Here is a 16,520-nt window from a genome sequence, read left to right as displayed (position 1 = left end):
ACTATCACATCCAGTCAGCCAGGAGTACCAGCTCCTACCATCAGGCCTCAGATACAGAGTCCATCTTCACAAAGCCAGCAGAGCCCAGAAATCAATCAGTCCCACCAGAATGATTTACCATCTGAATTAGGAACTGTGTCCATGGGTTCTCTGCTATAGTTTGTGATTGGTGTGTATTTATGCACCTGTTGGCGATGCTGTCGTCTGCTATAGTTTGTGATTGGTGTGTATTTATGCACCTGTTGGTGATGCTGTTGTCTGCTATAGTTTGTGATTGGTGTGTATTTATGCACCTGTTGGTGATGCTGTTGTCTGCTATAGTTTGTGATTGGTGTGTATTTATGCACCTGTTGGTGATGCTGTTGTCTGCTATAGTTTGTGATTGGTGTGTATTTATGCACCTGTTGGTGATGCTGTTGTCTGCTATAGTTTGTGATTGGTGTGTATTTATTCACCTGTTGGTGATGCTGTTGTCTGCTATAGTTTGTGATTGGTGTGTATTTATGCACCTGTTGGTGATGCTGTTGTCTGCTATAGTTTGTGATTGGTGTGTATTTATTCACCTGTTGGTGATGCTGTCGTCTGCTATAGTTTGTGATTGGTGTGTATTTATGCACCTGTTGGTGATGCTGTTGTCTGCTATAGTTTGTGATTGGTGTGTATTTATGCACCTGTTGGTGATGCTGTTGTCTGCTATAGTTTGTGATTGGTGTGTATTTATGCACCTGTTGGTGATGCTGTTGTCTGCTATAGTTTGTGATTGGTGTGTATTTATGCACCTGTTGGTGATGCTGTTGTCTGCTATAGTTTGTGATTGGTGTGTATTTATGCACCTGTTGGTGATGCTGTTGTCTGCTATAGTTTGTGATTGGTGTGTATTTATGCACCTGTTGGTGATGCTGTTGTCTGCTATAGTTTGTGATTGGTGTGTATTTATGCACCTGTTGGTGATGCTGTTGTCTGCTATAGTTTGTGATTGGTGTGAATGTATTCAGCTGTTGGTGATGCTGTTGTCTGCTATATTTTGTGATTGGTGTGTATTTATGCACCTGTTGGTGATGCTGTCGTCTGCTATATTTTGTGATTGGTGTGTATTTATAAACCTGTTGGTGATGCTGTTGTCTGCTATAGTTTGTGATTGGTGTGAATGTATTCAGCTGTTGGTGATGCTGTTGTCTGCTATAGTTTGTGATTGGTGTGTATTTATGCACCTGTTGGTGATGCTGTTGTCTGCTATAGTTTGTGATTGGTGTGTATTTATGCACCTGTTGGTGATGCTGTTGTCTGCTATAGTTTGTGATTGGTGTGAACGTATTCACCTGTTGGTGATGCTGTTGTCTGCTATAGTTTGTGATTGGTGTGTATTTATGCACCTGTTGGTGATGCTGTTGTCTGCTATAGTTTGTGATTGGTGTGTATTTATGCACCTGTTGGTGATGCTGTTGTCTGCTATAGTTTGTGATTGGTGTGTATTTATGCACCTGTTGGTGATGCTGTTGTCTGCTATAGTTTGTGATTGGTGTGTATTTATGCACCTGTTGGTGATGCTGTTGTCTGCTATAGTTTGTGATTGGTGTGTATTTATGCACCTGTTGGTGATGCTGTTGTCTGCTATAGTTTGTGTTTGGTGTGTATTTATTCACCTGTTGGTGATGCTGTTGTCTGCTATATTTTGTGATTGGTGTGTATTTATGCACCTGTTGGTGATGCTGTTGTCTGCTATATTTTGTGATTGGTGTGAATGTATTCAGCTGTTGGTGATGCTGTTGTCTGCTATAGTTTGTGATTGGTGTGTATTTATGCACCTGTTGGTGATGCTGTTGTCTGCTATAGTTTGTGATTGGTGTGTATTTATGCACCTGTTGGTGATGCTGTTGTCTGCTATAGTTTGTGATTGGTGTGTATTTATGCACCTGTTGGTGATGCTGTCGTCTGCTATAGTTTGTGATTGGTGTGTATTTATGCACCTGTTGGTGATGCTGTCGTCTGCTATAGTTTGTGATTGGTGTGTATTTATGCACCTGTTGGTGATGCTGTTGTCTGCTATAGTTTGTGATTGGTGTGTATTTATGCACCTGTTGGTGATGCTGTTGTCTGCTATAGTTTGTGATTGGTGTGTATTTATGCACCTGTTGGTGATGCTGTTGTCTGCTATAGTTTGTGATTGGTGTGTATTTATGCACCTGTTGGTGATGCTGTTGTCTGCTATAGTTTGTGATTGGTGTGTATTTATGCACCTGTTGGTGATGCTGTTGTCTGCTATAGTTTGTGATTGGTGTGTATTTATGCACCTGTTGGTGATGCTGTTGTCTGCTATAGTTTGTGATTGGTGTGTATTTATGCACCTGTTGGTGATGCTGTTGTCTGCTATAGTTTGTGATTGGTGTGTATTTATGCACCTGTTGGTGATGCTGTTGTCTGCTATAGTTTGTGATTGGTGTGTATTTATGCACCTGTTGGTGATGCTGTTGTCTGCTATAGTTTGTGATTGGTGTGTATTTATGCACCTGTTGGTGATGCTGTCGTCTGCTATAGTTTGTGATTGGTGTGTATTTATGCACCTGTTGGTGATGCTGTTGTCTGCTATAGTTTGTGATTGGTGTGAATGTATTCACCTGTTGGTGATGCTGTTGTCTGCTATAGTTTGTGATTGGTGTGTATTTATTCACCTGTTGGTGATGCTGTCGTCTGCTATAGTTTGTGATTGGTGTGTATTTATGCACCTGTTGGTGATGCTGTTGTCTGCTATAGTTTGTGATTGGTGTGTATTTATGCACCTGTTGGTGATGCTGTTGTCTGCTATAGTTTGTGATTGGTGTGAATTTATGCACCTGTTGGTGATGCTGTTGTCTGCTATAGTTTGTGATTGGTGTGTATTTATGCACCTGTTGGTGATGCTGTTGTCTGCTATAGTTTGTGATTGGTGTGAATGTATTCAGCTGTTGGTGATGCTGTTGTCTGCTATAGTTTGTGATTGGTGTGTATTTATGCACCTGTTGGTGATGCTGTTGTCTGCTATAGTTTGTGATTGGTGTGTATTTATGCACCTGTTGGTGATGCTGTTGTCTGCTATAGTTTGTGATTGGTGTGTATTTATGCACCTGTTGGTGATGCTGTTGTCTGCTATAGTTTGTGATTGGTGTGTATTTATGCACCTGTTGGTGATGCTGTTGTCTGCTATAGTTTGTGATTGGTGTGAATGTATTCACCTGTTGGTGATGCTGTTGTCTGCTATAGTTTGTGATTGGTGTGTATTTATGCACCTGTTGGTGATGCTGTTGTCTGCTATAGTTTGTGATTGGTGTGTATTTATGCACCTGTTGGTGATGCTGTTGTCTGCTATAGTTTGTGATTGGTGTGTATTTATGCACCTGTTGGTGATGCTGTTGTCTGCTATAGTTTGTGATTGGTGTGTATTTATGCACCTGTTGGTGATGCTGTTGTCTGCTATAGTTTGTGATTGGTGTGTATTTATGCACCTGTTGGTGATGCTGTCGTCTGCTATAGTTTGTGATTGGTGTGTATTTATGCACCTGTTGGTGATGCTGTTGTCTGCTATAGTTTGTGATTGGTGTGTATTTATGCACCTGTTGGTGATGCTGTTGTCTGCTATAGTTTGTGATTGGTGTGTATTTATGCACCTGTTGGTGATGCTGTCGTCTGCTATAGTTTGTGATTGGTGTGTATTTATGCACCTGTTGGTGATGCTGTCGTCTGCTATAGTTTGTGATTGGTGTGTATTTATGCACCTGTTGGTGATGCTGTTGTCTGCTATAGTTTGTGATTGGTGTGAACGTATTCAGCTGTTGGTGATGCTGTTGTCTGCTATAGTTTGTGATTGGTGTGTATTTATGCACCTGTTGGTGATGCTGTTGTCTGCTATAGTTTGTGATTGGTGTGTATTTATGCACCTGTTGGTGATGCTGTTGTCTGCTATAGTTTGTGATTGGTGTGAACGTATTCAGCTGTTGGTGATGCTGTTGTCTGCTATAGTTTGTGATTGGTGTGAATGTATTCAGCTGTTGGTGATGCTGTCGTCTGCTATAGTTTGTGATTGGTGTGTATTTATGCACCTGTTGGTGATGCTGTTGTCTGCTATATTTTGTGATTGGTGTGAACGTATTCACCTGTTGGTGATGCTGTTGTCTGCTATAGTTTGTGATTGGTGTGTATTTATGCACCTGTTGGTGATGCTGTTGTCTGCTATATTTTGTGATTGGTGTGAACGTATTCACCTGTTGGTGATGCTGTTGTCTGCTATAGTTTGTGATTGGTGTGTATTTATGCACCTGTTGGTGATGCTGTTGTCTGCTATAGTTTGTGATTGGTGTGAATGTATTCAGCTGTTGGTGATGCTGTTGTCTGCTATAGTTTGTGATTGGTGTGTATTTATGCACCTGTTGGTGATGCTGTCGTCTGCTATAGTTTGTGATTGGTGTGTATTTATGCACCTGTTGGTGATGCTGTTGTCTGCTATAGTTTGTGATTGGTGTGAATTTATTCACCTGTTGGTGATGCTGTCGTCTGCTATAGTTTGTGATTGGTGTGTATTTATGCACCTGTTGGCGATGCTGTTGTCTGCTATAGTTTGTGATTGGTGTGTATTTATGCACCTGTTGGTGATGCTGTTGTCTGCTATAGTTTGTGATTGGTGTGTATTTATGCACCTGTTGGTGATGCTGTTGTCTGCTATAGTTTGTGATTGGTGTGTATTTATGCACCTGTTGGTGATGCTGTTGTCTGCTATAGTTTGTGATTGGTGTGTATTTATGCACCTGTTGGTGATGCTGTTGTCTGCTATAGTTTGTGATTGGTGTGAACGTATTCAGCTGTTGGTGATGCTGTTGTCTGCTATAGTTTGTGATTGGTGTGAATGTATTCAGCTGTTGGTGATGCTGTCGTCTGCTATAGTTTGTGATTGGTGTGTATTTATGCACCTGTTGGTGATGCTGTTGTCTGCTATATTTTGTGATTGGTGTGAACGTATTCACCTGTTGGTGATGCTGTTGTCTGCTATAGTTTGTGATTGGTGTGTATTTATGCACCTGTTGGTGATGCTGTTGTCTGCTATATTTTGTGATTGGTGTGAACGTATTCACCTGTTGGTGATGCTGTTGTCTGCTATAGTTTGTGATTGGTGTGTATTTATGCACCTGTTGGTGATGCTGTTGTCTGCTATAGTTTGTGATTGGTGTGAATGTATTCAGCTGTTGGTGATGCTGTTGTCTGCTATAGTTTGTGATTGGTGTGTATTTATGCACCTGTTGGTGATGCTGTCGTCTGCTATAGTTTGTGATTGGTGTGTATTTATGCACCTGTTGGTGATGCTGTTGTCTGCTATAGTTTGTGATTGGTGTGAATTTATTCACCTGTTGGTGATGCTGTCGTCTGCTATAGTTTGTGATTGGTGTGTATTTATGCACCTGTTGGCGATGCTGTCGTCTGCTATAGTTTGTGATTGGTGTGTATTTATGCACCTGTTGGTGATGCTGTTGTCTGCTATAGTTTGTGATTGGTGTGTATTTATTCACCTGTTGGTGATGCTGTTGTCTGCTATAGTTTGTGATTGGTGTGTATTTATGCACCTGTTGGTGATGCTGTTGTCTGCTATAGTTTGTGATTGGTGTGAATGTATTCAGCTGTTGGTGATGCTGTTGTCTGCTATAGTTTGTGATTGGTGTGTATTTATGCACCTGTTGGTGATGCTGTTGTCTGCTATAGTTTGTGATTGGTGTGTATTTATGCACCTGTTGGTGATGCTGTTGTCTGCTATATTTTGTGATTGGTGTGAATTTATTCACCTGTTGGTGATGCTGTTGTCTGCTATAGTTTGTGATTGGTGTGTATTTATGCACCTGTTGGTGATGCTGTTGTCTGCTATATTTTGTGATTGGTGTGAATTTATTCACCTGTTGGTGATGCTATTGTCTGCTATAGTTTGTGATTGGTGTGTATTTATGCACCTGTTGGTGATGCTGTTGTCTGCTATAGTTTGTGATTGGTGTGTATTTATGCACCTGTTGGTGATGCTGTTGTCTGCTATAGTTTGTGATTGGTGTGTATTTATGCACCTGTTGGTGATGCTGTTGTCTGCTATAGTTTGTGATTGGTGTGTATTTATGCACCTGTTGGTGATGCTGTTGTCTGCTATAGTTTGTGATTGGTGTGTATTTATGCACCTGTTGGTGATGCTGTCGTTTGCTATAGTTTGTGATTGGTGTGTATTTATGCACCTGTTGGTGATGCTGTTGTCTGCTATAGTTTGTGATTGGTGTGTATTTATGCACCTGTTGGTGATGCTGTTGTCTGCTATAGTTTGTGATTGGTGTGAATGTATTCAGCTGTTGGTGATGCTGTCGTCTGCTATAGTTTGTGATTGGTGTGAATGTATTCAGCTGTTGGTGATGCTGTTGTCTGCTACAGTTTGTGATTGGTGTGTATTTATGCACCTGTTGGTGATGCTGTTGTCTGCTATAGTTTGTGATTGGTGTGAATTTATTCACCTGTTGGTGATGCTGTCGTCTGCTATAGTTTGTGATTGGTGTGTATTTATGCACCTGTTGGCGATGCTGTCGTCTGCTATAGTTTGTGATTGGTGTGTATTTATGCACCTGTTGGTGATGCTGTTGTCTGCTATAGTTTGTGATTGGTGTGTATTTATTCACCTGTTGGTGATGCTGTTGTCTGCTATAGTTTGTGATTGGTGTGTATTTATGCACCTGTTGGTGATGCTGTTGTCTGCTATAGTTTGTGATTGGTGTGTATTTATGCACCTGTTGGTGATGCTGTTGTCTGCTATATTTTGTGATTGGTGTGAATTTATTCACCTGTTGGTGATGCTGTTGTCTGCTATAGTTTGTGATTGGTGTGTATTTATGCACCTGTTGGTGATGCTGTTGTCTGCTATATTTTGTGATTGGTGTGAATTTATTCACCTGTTGGTGATGCTATTGTCTGCTATAGTTTGTGATTGGTGTGTATTTATGCACCTGTTGGTGATGCTGTTGTCTGCTATAGTTTGTGATTGGTGTGTATTTATGCACCTGTTGGTGATGCTGTTGTCTGCTATAGTTTGTGATTGGTGTGTATTTATGCACCTGTTGGTGATGCTGTTGTCTGCTATAGTTTGTGATTGGTGTGTATTTATGCACCTGTTGGTGATGCTGTTGTCTGCTATAGTTTGTGATTGGTGTGTATTTATGCACCTGTTGGTGATGCTGTTGTCTGCTATAGTTTGTGATTGGTGTGTATTTATGCACCTGTTGGCAATGCTGTTGTTGGTTAAGATACAAGAAACGACACAAAATAAATTATTATTCTTAATTATTATAGTAATTATTATAGTAATTATTATTATTAATTATTATATTAATTATTGTTATTATTACTTATATATTAATTATTATTATTAATTATATATTACTTATTATTTGTAATTATTTATTAATTATTATTATTAATTATATATTATTATTCATTATATATTAATTACTATTATTAATTATATATTAATTATTATTATCTACGTGGTGGAAACCTGTATCTCCTAACCTCTTTGTAGAGTTGGAAACCTGTTTCTCTTAACCTCTTTGTACAGAGTTGGAAACCTGTTTCTCTTAACCTCTTTGTACAGAGTTGGAAACCTGTTTCTTTAAACCTCTTTGTGCAGAGTTGAAAACCCGTATCTTTAAAACATGAAGGTGTTTGTTGTGTTGACTCACGCAGACACTGAGGCAGATGTCCTCTCCAGGAGCCCAGGCCCACACAGGTGAGGATAGCCGGGAAGGAGAGCTCGTACCCTGGCAGGCAGCTGTAGCTCACGCTGGTACCCCACTCAAACACGGAGCCCTCCAGGAGCCCGTTGTGGATGGGAGGAGGCGGAGGGCAGGTCACCACTGAGGAGAGAGAGGATGGAAAGATGCATTTGGCAACTCTTGATAGGACAATAGAAAAGTTTGTTTTGAAAAATGTAATATTTTATTGGTAAAAACCAACGCATTTCAGATAAGTATTTTTGAGGGGTAAATCAATCATTGAGGAGACAGGTAGACAGTTGGGTGGGCAGACGGGGCGGAAGGACCGAGAGACAGGCGAAGTTAAGGCGTGGATACACAACGCAATTAGGGAAGACTGACAGTTTCAGAGGAAAACAATAATCAACACGTCTGTCACCTTTTATGACGGTAGTTCAGTGGTCCTTGTATCTAACTATAGGACACAGCAGAACTCTGTAGATGATAGTGTGACCCTATAGAATGATGTTAGTTCAGTGGTCCTTGTATCTAACTATAGGAGACAGCAGATCTCTGTAGATTATAGTGTGACCCTATAGAATGATGCTAGTTCAGCGGTCCTTGTATCTAACTATAGGACACAGCAGAACTCTGTAGATGATAGTGTGACCCTATAGAATGATGCTAGTTCAGCGGTCCTTGTATCTAACTATAGGACACAGCAGAACTCTGTAGATGATAGTGTGACCCTATAGAATGATGTTAGTTCAGCGGTCCTTGTATCTAACTATAGGACACAGCAGAACTCTGTAGATTATAGTGTGACCCTATAGAATGATGTTAGTTCAGTGGTCCTTGTATCTAACAGCAGATCTCTGTAGATTATAGTGTGACCCTATAGAATGATGTTAGTTCAGTGGTCCTTGTATCTAACTATAGGACACAGCAGAACTCTGTAGATGATAGTGTGACCCTATAGAATGATGTTAGTTCAGTGGTCCTTGTATCTAACTATAGGACACAGCAGAACTCTGTAGATTATAGTGTGACCCTATAGAATGATGTTAGTTCAGTGGTCCTTGTATCTAACTATAGGACACAGCAGATCTCTGTAGATTATAGTGTGACCCTATAGAATGATGTTAGTTCAGTGGTCCTTGTATCTAACTATAGGACACAGCAGATCTCTGTAGATTATAGTGTGACCCTATAGAATGATGTTAGTTCAGTGGTCCTTGTATCTAACTATAGGACACAGCAGATCTCTGTAGATGATAGTGTGACCCTATAGAATGATGCTAGTTCAGTGGTCCTTGTATCTAACAGCAGATCTCTGTAGATGATAGTGTGACCCTATAGAATGATGTTAGTTCAGTGGTCCTTGTATCTAACTATAGGACACAGCAGAACTCTGTAGATGATAGTGTGACCCTATAGAATGATGCTAGTTCAGTGGTCCTTGTATCTAACTATAGGACACAGCAGAACTCTGTAGATTATAGTGTGACCCTATAGAATGATGCTATGTGTGTGAGAGCATCTGACGAGGAATTACTGATGTGAGAGAATGGCTAGATCCGAAATGGTACCCTATTCCCTAAAGAGTGCACTACTTTAGACCAGAGCCCTATGGCACCATGTTCCCGAAATAGAGCACTACTTTAAACCAGAGCCCTATGGCACCCTATTCCCTAAAAAGTGCACTACTTTAGACCAGAGCCCTATGGCACCCTATTCCCTATATATAGTGCACTACTTTAAACCAGAGCCCCATGGCACCCTATTCCCTATATAGTGCACAACTTTAGACCAGAGCCCTATGGCACCCTATTCCCTATATAGTGCACTACTTTAAACCAGAGCCCCATGGCACCCAATTCCCTATATAGTGCACTACTTTAAACTAGAGCCCCATGGCACCCAATTCCCTATATAGTGCACTAATTTAGACCAAAGTCCTATGGCACCATGTTCCCTATATATAGTGCACTACTTTAGACCAGAGCCCTATGGCACCATGTTCCCTATATAGTGCACTACTTTAGACCAGAGCACTATGGCACCATGTTCCCTATATAGTGCACTACTTTAAACCAGAGCCCTATGGCACCATGTTCCCTATATAGTGCACTACTTTAAACCAGAGCCCTATGGCACCATGTTCCCTATATAGTGCACTACTTTAAACCAGAGCCCTATGGCACCATGTTCCCTATATAGTGCACTACTTTAAACCAGAGCCCTATGGCACCATGTTCCCTATATAGTGCACTACTTTAAACCAGAGCCCTATGGCACCATGTTCCCTATATAGTGCACTACTTTAAACCAGAGCCCTATGGGGAAGAAGAAAGCATTGCAGACGTCTATACAGGTCTGTTAGTACAGGACTAGTAATACAGGACTAGTAAAGGTCTGTTAGTACAGGACTAGTAATACAGGACTAGTAAAGGTCTGTTAGTACAGGACTAGTAATACAGGACTAGTAAAGGTCTGTTAATACAGGACTAGTAATACAGGACTAGTAAAGGTCTGTTAGTACAGGACTAGTAATACAGGACTAGTAAAGGTCTGTTAGTACAGGACTAGTAATACAGGACTAGTAAAGGTCTGTTAATACAGGACTAGTAATACAGGACTAGTAAAGGTCTGTTAGTACAGGACTAGTAATACAGGACTAGTAAAGGTCTGTTAATACAGGACTAGTAATACAGGACTAGTAAAGGTCTGTTAGTACAGGACTAGTAAAGGTCTGTTAATACAGGACTAGTAATACAGGACTAGTAAAGGTCTGTTAGTACAGGACTAGTAATACAGGACTAGTAAAGGTCTGTTAGTACAGGACTAGTAATACAGGACTAGTAAAGGTCTGTTAGTACAGGACTAGTAATACAGGACTAGTAAAGGACTATTAATACAGGACTAGTAATACAGGACTAGTAAAGGTCTGTTAATACAGGACTATTAATACAGGACTAGTAAAAGTCTGTTAATACAGGACTAGTAAAGGACTATTAATACAGGACTAGTAATACAGGACTAGTAAAGGACTATTAATACAGGACTAGTAATACAGGACTAGTAAAGGTCTGTTAATACAGGACTAGTAATACAGGACTAGTAAAGGACTATTAATACAGGTCTAGTAAAGGTCTGTTAATACAGGACTAGTAAAGGTCTGTTAATACAGGACTAGTAAAGGACTATTAATACAGGACTAGTAATACAGGACTAGTAAAGGTCTGTTAATACAGGACTAGTAATACAGGACTAGTAATACAGGACTAGTAAAGGTCTGTTAGTACAGGACTAGTAATACAGGACTAGTAAAGGTCTGTTAGTACAGGACTAGTAATACAGGACTAGTAAAGGTCTGTTAGTACAGGACTAGTAATACAGGACTAGTAAATGTCTGTTAGTACAGGACTAGTAATACAGGACTAGTAAAGGTCTGTTAATACAGGACTAGTAATACAGGACTAGTAAAAGTCTGTTAATACAGGACTAGTAATACAGGACTAGTAAAGGTCTGTTAATACAGGACTAGTAATACAGGACTAGTAAAAGTCTGTTAATACAGGACTAGTAAAGGACTGTTAATACAGGACTAGTAATACAGGACTAGTAAAAGTCTGTTAATACAGGACTAGTAATACAGGACTAGTAAAGGTCTGTTAATACAGGACTAGTAATACAGGACTAGTAAAAGTCTGTTAATACAGGACTAGTAAAGGACTGTTAATACAGGTCTAGTAAAGGTCTTATTGTTTGTTTATCCATTTTTCAGGTGGTGCTGAAGCCCCTCAGCACCTCTCGTTCCCACGGCGATGCAGGAGGAGGCATGACCTTCATGAAACACTGAACAATAAACTAACTAAACCCTGTACTGAACGGTTGGTTAGCTTCTTTGTTCCTTATATTAAATCCCTAAGATTTCTTTATGCATCACTGCAGCCGACGTGAGGAAAACATTTAAACGTGTTAACCCTCGCAAGGCTGCAGGCCCAGACGGCAGGCCCAGACGGCATCCCCAGCCGCGCCCTCAGAGCATGCGCAGACCAGCTGGCTGGTGTGTTTACGGACATATTCAATCAATCCCTATCCCAGTCTGCTGTTCCCACATGCTTCAAGAGGGCCACCATTGTTCCTGTTCCCAAGAAAGCTAAGGTAGCTGAGCTAAACAACTACCACTCACTTCCTGTCAATCTAGACCCACTCCAATTTGCTTACCGCCCAAATAGGTCCACAGACGATGCAATCTCAACCACACTGCACACTGCCCTAACCCATCTGGACAAGAGGAAAACCTTAGTGAGAATGCTGTTCATCGACTACAGCTCGGCATTTAACACCATAGTGCCCTCCAAGCTCGTCATCAAGCTCGAGACCCTGGGTCTCAACCCCGCCCTGTGCAACTGGGTACTGGAATTCCTGACGGGCCGCCCCCAGGTGGTGAGGGTAGGCAACAACATCTCCACCCCGCTGATCCTCAACACCGGGGCCCCACAAGGGTGCGTTCTGAGCCCTCTCCTGTACTCCCTGTTCACCCACGACTGCGTGGCCACGCACGCCTCCAACTCAATCATCAAGTTTGCGGACGACACAACAGTGGTAGGCTTGATTACCAACAACGACGAGACGGCCTACAGGGAGGAGGTGAGGGCCCTCGGAGTGTGGTGTCAGGAAAATAACCTCACACTCAACGTCAACAAAACTAAGGAGATGATTGTGGACTTCAGGAAACAGCAGAGGGAACACCCCCCTATCCACATCGATGGAACAGTAGTGGAGAGTGTAGTAAGTTTTAAGTTCCTCGGCATACACATCACAGACAAACTGAATTGGTCCACTCACACAGACAGCATCGTGAAGAAGGCGCAGCAGTGCCTCTTCAACCTCAGGAGGCTGAAGAAATTCGGCTTGTCACCAAAAGCACTCACAAACATCTACAGATGCACAATCGAGAGCATCCTGTCGGGCTGTATCACCGCCTGGTATGGCAACTGCTCCGCCCACAACCGTAAGGCTCTCCATAGGGTAGTGAGGTCTGCACAACGCATCACCGGGGCAAACTACCTGCCCTCCAGGACACCTACACCACCCGATGTTACAGGAAGGCCATAAAGATCATCAAGGACAACACCCACCCGAGCCACTGCCTGTTCACCCCGCTATCATCCAGAAGGCGAGGTCAGTACAGGTGCATCAAAGCTGGGACCGAGTGACTGAAAAACAGCTTCTATCTCAAGGCCATCAGACTGTTAAATAGCCACCACTAACATTGAGTGGCTGCTGCCAACACACTGACACTGACTCAATTCCAGCCATTTTAATAATGGGAATTGATGGGAAATTATGTAAAATATATCACTAGCCACATTAAACAATGCTACCTAATATAATGTTTACATACCCTACATTATTCATCTCATATGTATGCGTATATACTGTACACTATATCATCTACTGCATCTTTATGTAATACATGTATCACTAGCCACTTTAACTATGCCACTTTGTTTACATACTCATCTCATATGTATATACTGTACTCGATACCATCTACTGTATCTTGCCTATGCTGCTCTGTACCATCACTCATTCATATATCTGAGTGTCGGTATGAGTCCTTCAGAACGTCTCTGTGTTCCAATCGGCCTCCTATTCCCTATCCCCTTTGTTTAGCCAGAGCCCTGTGCTTCCCTTGTCAGAAAGGGATTGGACTATATCAGGTACCATTTCACACACTTCATCTAAATTACATCCATAAATATAAATATCCAGCTGGTTGCAGGATGAGATGCCACAGTCGGATTCACCGAGTCACCCAGATTATTATAATAATAATGACAATGACAACAATCCACAATTACCTCCAAAACATCAGACAGACAGACAGACGGACAGGCAGTATTCACAACACAGCATCCACAATTACCTCCAAAACATCAGACAGGCAGACAGGCAGACAGGCAGACAGGCAGACAGGCAGACAGACAGACAGACAGACAGACAGACAGTATTCACAACACAGCATCCACAATTACCTCCAAAACATCAGACAGACAGACAGGCAGGCAGACAGGCAGGCAGGCAGGCAGGCAGACAGACAGACAGACAGACAGACAGACAGACAGACAGACAGAGACAGACAGAGACAGACAGACAGACAGAGACAGACAGACAGACAGACAGACAGACAGACAGGCAGGCAGGCAGGCAGGCAGACAGACAGACAGACAGACAGACAGACAGACAGACAGACAGACAGACAGACAGACAGACAGACAGACAGACAGACAGACAGACAGACAGACAGGCAGGCAGACAGACAGACAGACAGACAGACAGACAGACACTGATTTTAACTAAAGTAGAACTGTGAAACTTCCCTAAACCCCAAGCAGCCTCGCTGGCTGGTATTAGAGCGTCTTAGCTGAACATGCCAAAGAAAAACCTGAGGATGCCTCGACTCAGGAATCCTGCTGGCTTCAGCTTTGAATGTGTCACTCTCCGTCTCGCTACAGCCTAGCTACAACCTGGCATATCTCCATCAGCCAATATCAATCAGCAGCACATCCCAGCCTGCCTGGCTGTCTCGGACAGGATGACAGCTGCCCTGAATCATGACAGTATCAGGGCCTGTGTCCCAAATCAACAAAAATCACCCTGTCTGAACCTCACCGTCTAGAAGTTAAAGGCAATCATGCAGAAACAAAAAGGATGGTCTGATATAGAAGACGGGATTGTTTTTCCACCTCCGTCTCAAACTGATCATAATTATCTCACTTCTTCTTCTTCTACCCTTTTTTCACTTCTTCTACCCTTTTTTCACTTCTTCTTCTTCTACCCTTTTTTTCACTTCTTCTTCTACCCTTTTTTCACTTCTTCTTCTTCCCTTTTTTTCACTTCTTCTTCTTCTACCCTTTTTTCACTTCTTCTTCTACCCTTTTTTCACTTCTTCTTCTTCTACCCTTTTTTCACTTCTTCTTCTTCTACCCTTTTCACTTCTACTTCTTCTACTTCTTCTTTTTTTCACTTCTTCTACCCTTTTTTTCACTTCTTCTTCTTCTACCCTTCTTTCTTGCTACTGAGCAGCCAGATAAATACAAATCTGTCATGAATAAATAAATAAATTAATAACTGTATTCCACCATTAAGATGTTGTGGCTGCTTGCCTGATTGGCATCGAGGGAGATCTGTCTCTGTGAAGCAATCTGCATACAGAACAGACCTGGGATGAAATACGATGTGAAAATCATTTCAGATACTGTATCTGTGCTTGACTGAGCTTGTCTAATGCAATAGAACCAAAATAAAAGTCTCAATAAAAGGGCAAACCCCGACACTCTTGGCCCTCCAGGAAATTTGAATACTATTTGAACCCAGGTGTGACCACGCAACACATTATGTCAGAATTTGATGCTGAACTATGCTTAATAACAGCCCTGTTTCCAGTTTAACTTTAGTAGTTGTCCCATTAATACAGAGTACCAGATTAATAATCACGTCTTGCCAGGTCTCTTTGATTTGTATTCATTTACCCAGAATTCATATAAATGGGAAGAAGTGCAGATGGGAAGGAGGGAACAGCACTATAGCAGCGCCTCTATAGAAGCCTCTCTGGCTCTCTGACTAAGACAGGCACACAGGCCACTGGTAGAATTAGAATGATTAACAAGGATTCTCATTCTATTTCTACGCTGGTAACTATAGGAACAGAACAGTGGAATAGTTCAAATATTACATCTACTCTATTCTAGATGTAGAATATCTATTCTATTCTTGATGTAGAATATCTATTCTATTCTTGATGTAGAATATCTGTTCTATTCTAGATGTAGAATATCTATTATATTCTTGATGTAGAATATCTATTCTATTCTAGATGTAGAATATATATTCTATTCTTGATGTCGAATATCTATTCTATTCTTGATGTAGAATATCTGTTCTATTCTAATCTAGATGTATAATATATATTCTATTCTTGATGTAGAATATCTATTCTATTCTTGATGTAGAATATCTATTCTATTCTATTCTAGATGTAGAATATCTATTCTATTCTATTCTTGATGTAGAATATCTATTCTATTCTTGATGTAGAATATCTATTCTATTCTTGATGTAGAATATCTATTCTATCCTATTCTAGATGTAGAATATCTATTATATTCTTGATGTAGAATATCTATTCTATCCTATTCTAGATGTAGAATATCTATTCTATTCTATTCTTGATGTAGAATATCTATTTTTTCTATTCTTGATGTAGAATATCTATTCTATTCTATATGTAGAATATCTATTCTATTCTTGATGTAGAATATTCTATTCTATCCTATTCTAGATGTAGAATATCTATTCTATCCTAATCTTGATGTAGAATATCTATTCTATTCTTGATGTAGAATATCTATTCTATCCTATTCTTGATGTAGAATATCTATTCTATTCTATTCTAGATGTAGAATATCTATTCTATTCTTGATGGAACAGGACTAAGCGCACTATAACAACAGCCCCTCTGGCTTTACACTGACTACTACACAGAGGTCAGAGGTTAATGGTAGATTCGCTCTCACTGACTACTACACACAGGTCAGAGGTTAATGGTAGAATCGCTCTCACTGACTACTAAACACAGGTCAGAGGTTACTGGTAGAATCGCTCTCACTGACTACTACACACAGGTCAGAGGTTACTGGTAGAATCGCTCTCACTGACTACTACACACAGGTCAGAGGTTACTGGTAGAAGTGTTACTGACAGCAGTAGTCTCAC

This window comes from Oncorhynchus masou, chromosome 29 (assembly GCF_036934945.1).
Source record: "Oncorhynchus masou masou isolate Uvic2021 chromosome 29, UVic_Omas_1.1, whole genome shotgun sequence".
In the NCBI taxonomy this organism is placed as follows: domain Eukaryota; kingdom Metazoa; phylum Chordata; class Actinopteri; order Salmoniformes; family Salmonidae; genus Oncorhynchus; species Oncorhynchus masou.
Note: the sequence above shows the minus strand (reverse complement) of the source record.